The sequence below is a fragment of the Salarias fasciatus genome, chromosome 17 (genome assembly GCF_902148845.1).
Source record: "Salarias fasciatus chromosome 17, fSalaFa1.1, whole genome shotgun sequence".
Taxonomy (NCBI): Eukaryota; Metazoa; Chordata; class Actinopteri; order Blenniiformes; family Blenniidae; genus Salarias; species Salarias fasciatus.
This window is the reverse complement of record NC_043761.1, coordinates 566,159-574,111: the sequence shown is the minus strand read 5'-3', so window position 1 is coordinate 574,111 and position 7,953 is coordinate 566,159.

Here is a 7,953-nt window from a genome sequence, read left to right as displayed (position 1 = left end):
TTGTGGGGAGACATGATAAGCCTCCTCCAGCCATTTAATTCTTCATTCCAATTCTAAAGTTCTTGAAGCTTCTTTCTTTTTCTTGTGTGAGGAGAAGGAAATTATTTTTCCCCTCATCACCGCTTTCCCTGCCTCCCAAAGAACACATGCTGAAGTATCTGGCAAGTCATTATTTTCTAAATATATAGACCATTCTCTTGTTAGATAGCTAATAAACTCTGGATCTTTAAGTAATGATGTATTAAATCTCCAGTTTCTAGTTGGTGGTTTATTCTTCTTATTTCTGAGAGTAAATGAAACTGGTGCATGATCACTTATGACGATGGGATGAATTTTGATTTCTGAGATGTCATTCATCAGTGTGCTGCTCGTTAAGAAATAATCTAATCTAGAGTAGGAATGGTGAACTGAAGAGAAGAATGTGTATTCTCTTGCAGTGGGGTGGTGAGAGCGCCAGGCATCGCAGAGACCAGAATCCTTCATGTACTGTTTCACAGTTTCTGAGGATTGCCAGAGTCGCTGACTTCCTGTGGTACTCAGTCTGTCCAGCTGTGGGTCAGAAACCATGTTGAAATCCCCTCCTATAATCAATGTGTGACCTGAGTGATCATCCAGTGAGGAGAAGAGGGAGTGAAAGAAGGAGGGGTCGTCAACATTAGGTCCATACACGTTAGCAATGCAGAATTTAACATTCTGGATAGATAATGTGATAATAACAAATCTGCCTTCTGGATCTATGATTGAACTGTCAGTAGAGAAGTTTAACCTTCTACTGATAAGAGTTGCTGCTCCTCTTTGCCTGGAATTGTAACAGGCTGAGTACACCTGTGGAAACTGTTGATCGGAGAAGATCTACTGATGAGTTTGTTAGATGAGTTTCCTGTAATAAGACAATGTCTGCCTGCAGCTCCTGAAGCCGATGGGTAATTTTTAATCTCTTTTCCCTTGTACCAGCCCCACGGATATTCCAGGAAACGAAACTGAGAGTGTTCATGACTGGACAGCTATGAGTGTTACATCATTTCACTGAACCTGGTGTCTGAATGGAGCCCGTTGTTTCCTGGTGTGCAGCCTGCATGTCAGCTGAGTGTGAATCTGAATCTGTCTATCAACATGCTTAGAGTGCGCGTGAACCTGTACAGTGATGTGTGTCAATAAGCCGATGTCCCGGTGCGCCCCGCGTGTCGGGTTACTATGGTAACGGGTGCAGCTACAGTGAAGTGTGAGAGGGTGAGAGTGAAAAAGGGTGAAGAGAGAAAAAAGTGAGAGTGAAAAAAGAAACAAATGCTTAAAAAAACACATCCAGGGTGAGCAGTGCAGTGGAGACGGGCAGTGACTGACTATTAATTAATTTATGGCTGTTTTCTGTCTCAGTATTACGGAGTGATTATGGGATAGTGAGAATGCAGCACCTGAGATCAGTAGAGCCACGGAGTGATGTTTGGGTCACGGAACAGCTGGCCGTTGATGAATAATTTATCCACGGCGATGGCGGCGCGGGAGCCCTCCGAGATGGATTTTTTCCTGATCGGGAACAGAACTCTGCGCCGATCCAGGATCTCCTTCGGGAATTGATGGTTCACGCCGTAGTGGGTTCCCTTCAGCTGCCGGCCCTGGCTCTTCACCTGCTCCTTCTGTTGGAAGTTAACGAATTTGGCCACGATGGGTCTGGGTCTGGACTCGCCGGGTCTTCTCCCTCCCAGGCGGTGGATCCTGTGGAAGGAGATGTTCTTCACCGCTTCCTCCGGGAGCTTCAGCTGCGTTCTGAGGAAACTTTTCACCGTCGCCTCGGGGTCCTCCTCCGTCTGCTCCGGGATTCCAGAGAACACTCAGTTGTCCCTCATGCTCCTGGCCTGGAGATCCATCACCGTTTCTTTAATCTTCTTGTTTTCCTCTGACAGTCGGGTCATCCCCTCCGTGAGGGTCTTCACCGACTCTCTGAGGCTGACGTTCTCCGCCGCCAGCGCCTCGACCTGCTGCTGGCTGAATTCCAGCGACTCGCGCACAGCCTGGAACTCCTTGTGGAGGATTTCCAACAGGTTCAGGCGAGCATCGAGGCTGGAAAGTTTCTTATCTGTGGAGATAAGAACGTCCGTCGAGTCGTTCGCAGGTGGAGAAATGGCTCCAGACGATTCCTCCCGCTGTCTCTTGGCTTCAGACGAGGAAGTAGAGGGGGTGGATGTTTGATTCGGCTTCCCCATGACGATCCGGTCGAAGCAGCGATCTATGTACTCTGTCAGGCTGGTCCAATCCTCTTCACTGTGCTCCAGGGTGAACCTAAAACACACTCGTTTCTCTACTTCTACGACTTTTTAGAGCCGAGTTAGTGAAATTCAGTAAACAAATGAATCTGTCAGCGCGCTTAGTTTGAATCTGCCGTCTCACAGGAAGTGCGTCGCTGACCACATCACACGTCACCTGCCTGCGCCCGCTCCTATCGTCTCCCAAGAAAAACTACGCTAACCTAACAGGAAGTGTTTTTATATTGACCCCAGTACTCATAAAAATAGGCCTCAGTGAATATATTCACTGCCGTACATCATGTGTCTCATGAGCATTTCAATAAAACAGTGCAGCCGCTGTGCAGAGGCAGAACCGCCTCAGTTTACATTGGTGTTTGTCTAAAGACGAGTGTAAATGAAGTTCTGTAAGATCAGCACTAAAAACACAGAGTAAAGATTCAGTGAGATAAAAAAACCATGACGCGTAAAGACGTTTGTCTTGTTTTAACTTCCTTTATTGGTTTATTTTACACACAATCAGCTCGATGTCCCCTGATATCAACTGTTTCTTTAAGGAACTCCCACACCGCCCCGCAGGACTCGCAGGTCTTCACCCTCTGGGGTCTTTATCCTCTGTGGTCTTTATCCTCTGTGGTCTTTATCCTCTGTGGTCTTTATCCTCAGTGGTCTTCACTCGGTGGTCTTCACTCTGTGGTCTTCACTCGGTGGTCTTCACTCGGTGGTCTTCACTCTGTGGTCTTCACTCTGGGGTCTTCACTCTGTGGTCTTCACTCTGGGGTCTTCACTCTGGGGTCTTCACTCAGTGGTCTTCACTCGGTGGTCTTCACTCTGGGGTCTTCACTCGGTGGTCTTCACTCGGTGGTCTTCACTCTGTGGTCTTCACTCTGGGGTCTTCACTCGGTGGTCTTCACTCTGTGGTCTTCACTCTGGGGTCTTCACTCTGGGGTCTTCACTCTGGGGTCTTCACTCTGGGGTCTTCACTCGGTGGTCTTCACTCTGTGGTCTTCACTCTGTGGTCTTCACTCTGGGGTCTTCACTCGGTGGTCTTCACTCGGTGGTCTTCACTCGGTGGTCTTCACTCTGGGGTCTTCACTCAGTGGTCTTCACTCTGTGGTCTTCACTCTGTGGTCTTCACTCTGGGGTCTTCACTCTGGGGTCTTCACTCGGTGGTCTTCACTCGGTGGTCTTCACTCGGTGGTCTTCACTCTGTGGTCTTCACTCTGTGGTCTTCACTCGGTGGTCTTCACTCTGTGGTCTTCACTCTGTGGTCTTCACTCTGTGGTCTTCACTCGGTGGTCTTCACTCGGTGGTCTTCACTCGGTGGTCTTCACTCTGTGGTCTTCACTCTGTGGTCTTCACTCGGTGGTCTTCACTCTGTGGTCTTCACTCGGTGGTCTTCACTCGGTGGTCTTCACTCGGTGGTCTTCACTCTGGGGTCTTCACTCAGTGGTCTTCACTCGGTGGTCTTCACTCAGTGGTCTTCACTCGGTGGTCTTCACTCTGGGGTCTTCACTCGGTGGTCTTCACTCGGTGGTCTTCACTCTGGGGTCTTCACTCTGGGGTCTTCACTCAGTGGTCTTCACTCGGTGGTCTTCACTCTGGGGTCTTCACTCGGTGGTCTTCACTCGGTGGTCTTCACTCTGGGGTCTTCACTCTGGGGTCTTCACTCAGTGGTCTTCACTCGGTGGTCTTCACTCGGTGGTCTTCACTCTGTGGTCTTCACTCTGTGGTCTTCACTCTGGGGTCTTCACTCTGGGGTCTTCACTCTGGGGTCTTCACTCGGTGGTCTTCACTCTGGGGTCTTCACTCAGTGGTCTTCACTCGGTGGTCTTCACTCTGGGGTCTTCACTCGGTGGTCTTCACTCTGTGGTCTTCACTCAGTGGTCTTCACTCGGTGGTCTTCACTCTGGGGTCTTCACTCGGTGGTCTTCACTCTGGGGTCTTCACTCGGTGGTCTTCACTCGGTGGTCTTCACTCTGGGGTCTTCACTCTGGGGTCTTCACTCTGGGGTCTTCACTCGGTGGTCTTCACTCTGTGGTCTTCACTCGGTGGTCTTCACTCTGGGGTCTTCACTCTGGGGTCTTCACTCTGGGGTCTTCACTCGGTGGTCTTCACTCGGTGGTCTTCACTCTGTGGTCTTCACTCTGGGGTCTTCACTCTGGGGTCTTCACTCGGTGGTCTTCACTCTGTGGTCTTCACTCGGTGGTCTTCACTCTGGGGTCTTCACTCTGTGGTCTTCACTCGGTGGTCTTCACTCGGTGGTCTTCACTCTGGGGTCTTCACTCGGTGGTCTTCACTCGGTGGTCTTCACTCGGTGGTCTTCACTCGGTGGTCTTCACTCTGGGGTCTGACGCTGCCGGCCAGGCTCTGTCTCTGCTGTTCAGGACCCGACGGAGTCTCAGCTGTTTCCACCTGGACTGATGGCGCCCGGCTGAACCGCCCGTCTGATTTCACCTGAGCCACACAATAGAAGGCGTGACCCTGGTCAGCGACCTCTCTACTGGGCAGACAGAAACCGAAGCTGCAGTGCGAAGCACCTGACCGCCCCAGACACAACAACAACACAACAAGCAATTCAAACTCACCAGAGCGGGCTGCGACTTCGTCAGTCTAAGACTCAGTGCTTGTTACTGATGAGAAATGAACAAGCAGCAAGCATCTTTCTCCCAGACATTGTTTGTTTTGGGGAGAAATAAAATGTTTTTTATTATATATGATGTTGAACACCATATATAATAAAAAACATTTTATTTCTGCTGCTGCTGTTACTGCTGCTGCTGTTACTGCTGTTACTGCTGCTGCTGCTGCTGTTACTGCTGCTGCTGCTGTTACTGCAGCTGCTGTTACTGCTGCTGTTACTGCTGCTGCTGTTACTGCTGCTGCTGTTACTGCTGCTGTTACTGCTGCTGCTGTTACTGCTGCTGTTACTGCTGCTGTTACTGCGCTGCTGCTGCTGCTGCTGCTGTTACTGCTGCTGCTGCTGCTGCTGCTGCTGCTGCTGCTGCTGCTGCTGCTGCTGCTGTTACTGCTGCTGCTGCTGCTGTTACTGCTGCTGCTGCTGCTGCTGCTGCTGTTACTGCTGCTGTTACTGCTGCTGCTGCTGCTGCTGCTGCTGCTGCTGCTGTTACTGCAGCAGCTGCTGCTGCTGCTGCTGCTGTTACTGCAGCAGCTGCTGCTGCTGCTGCTGCTGTTACTGCTGCTGTTACTGCTGCTGCTGCTGCTGCTGCTGCTGCTGCTGCTGTTACTGCTGCTGCTGCTGTTACTGCTGCTGCTGCTGCTGCTGCTGCTGTTACTGCTGCTGTTACTGCAGCAGCTGCTGCTGCTGCTGCTGCTGTTACTGCTGCTGTTACTGCTGCTGTTACTGCCGCTGTTACTGCTGCTGCTGCTGCTGCTGTTACTGCTGCTGCTGCTGCTGCTGCTGCTGCTGTTACTGCTGCTGCTGCTGCTGCTGCTGCTGCTGTTACTGCTGCTGCTGCTGCTGCTGCTGCTGCTGCTGCTGTTACTGCTGCTGCTGCTGCTGTTACTGCTGCTGCTGCTGCTGCTGCTGCTGTTACTGCTGCTGTTACTGCTGCTGCTGCTGCTGCTGCTGCTGCTGCTGTTACTGCAGCAGCTGCTGCTGCTGCTGCTGCTGTTACTGCTGCTGTTACTGCTGCTGCTGCTGCTGCTGCTGCTGCTGCTGTTACTGCTGCTGCTGCTGTTACTGCTGCTGCTGCTGCTGCTGCTGCTGTTACTGCTGCTGTTACTGCAGCAGCTGCTGCTGCTGCTGCTGCTGTTACTGCTGCTGTTACTGCTGCTGTTACTGCCGCTGTTACTGCTGCTGCTGCTGCTGCTGTTACTGCTGCTGCTGCTGCTGCTGCTGTTACTGCTGCTGCTGCTGCTGCTGCTGCTGCTGCTGCTGTTACTGCTGCTGCTGCTGTTACTGCTGCTGCTGCTGCTGCTGCTGCTGTTACTGCTGCTGTTACTACTGCTGTTACTGCCGCTGTTACTGCTGCTGTTACTGCTGCAGCTGCTGCTGCTGCTGCTGTTACTGCTGCTGCTGCTGCTGTTACTGCTGACCCTGCAGCTGCAGCTGCTGCTGCGCTCATCTCATCCCGCCTCGGATTTAAAGGGACTTAAAGAGCAACTAACCCCCTTGACAGAGCTTTACTCCGCCCCCCTCAGGATTTGAAAAGAGATGGGCTCCGCGGATTGGAGGAGGGAGGCTAATGCTAATGCTAAAACAATGCTAATCTGATAATCGCTATGAGAAAGATGGCTCGCTCTGGTCCGACTCCAACTTGTCGGGGAGGCATCTGCTTATATAGGGCTGTACTCGACGTACGATGGATGCAGCGGCGTGGGCGAAGCGTGCGTTGGATGCCATCATCCAGCCAATCACAAAATTCAAATGTAGTAAAGCTGTGAAACCACTTGGGGGGGTAGTGAGATGGTTTTTGTCTCAAAAATAGGATTTTAAACAAGTTTGCACTAAATTGTAAAAGTAATGTCAGAAACGAGTCGACAGCAACATAAAACATGCATTTATACAGTTTATCAGCAAAGAAAAGTGATTTGGGGGTTAGTTGCTCTTTATGGGAACTTTACAAAATGTACCTCAGTGCTGCCCCGATAGGCGCTGTGGGGAACTGCAGCCACCAACACTGGGGAGCGCACCAACGCTTCAGACTGTCCGTCTTCACCGCGCTGCACCGGGATGCTGAAGCTGTTTACTGCGTCGTGCTTTACTGCAGGACCACAGTGCAGATTATGGAAGTGTTGTCTGTTTTCACTCCCAGACGCAGCTGAAGTTCCCTCCATGAATCAAACGCATATCCAATATTTATTTGGGTGCCTGCCCGGCTGCGGTCATATTTTCTTTTTTTTTGACTCAGGAGATAACGCTAATAAAGTCCTTTTTTCTTCGTGGCGGCACTTTTCTGTGGGCTTTGAGTGGATGCAGGTCGTTTGATGGCTGCTGAAGAATCCATGCATCCCAGCCAGGGTCGGGGTGGGGTTGAAATTCAGCCCGGGAGCTGCGTTTGGAGACTCGTTTTATCCCATAATATAAGGGGGGGGGGGGGGGGGGGGGGGTGTGCTCGTGCTTCGATTCGCAGACCAGGAGCAAATATATAATATACGAGCGGACACGCACACGGGCCGTGAGAGCGGAGGGGGGAAACCTCCCGAACCTCCCGATGGCCCCCCCGCCCCTGATCCCAGCAGAGTTTGAGTCCGCGTCCACGGCGGCCATATTCTTACATACAGCGTCAATTTACGTCACATCCCCACGACTGCGCGGGAAATTCGGACGCCGAACTGCAACAAATTCTGAGGCCCAGCCTGTATAAGGCCACAGACAGACCCGCGGACCGGCCTGTTAGTGCAGGTTTTTAATGCTTCACGGCCCGTTAGCACTGAATACACTGGAAATGCAGGAGTAGTTTTTCACTAATCTTACCTGAAGTCCCTTTAGACAAACAAACAAACATCCTCAGCAGTGGATTCCACCACAAGAGGTTTCATAACCCACCAGCCCGACGTAACGCCTCTGCGCTGTAGTGGTTTTGTTGACCTCTGAACTGAAAGCTTTGTTCACGGCTGCCGCGCGCCTATATTGTTCTACTTCATTGTATAAACAACGTGAAAGCTGTTTAAACCGAACTCGTCCTTTAACACTAAAATCTGTCAGCATGTTCCTAAAACTCACTGAAACACAGAAACAAAACACCTG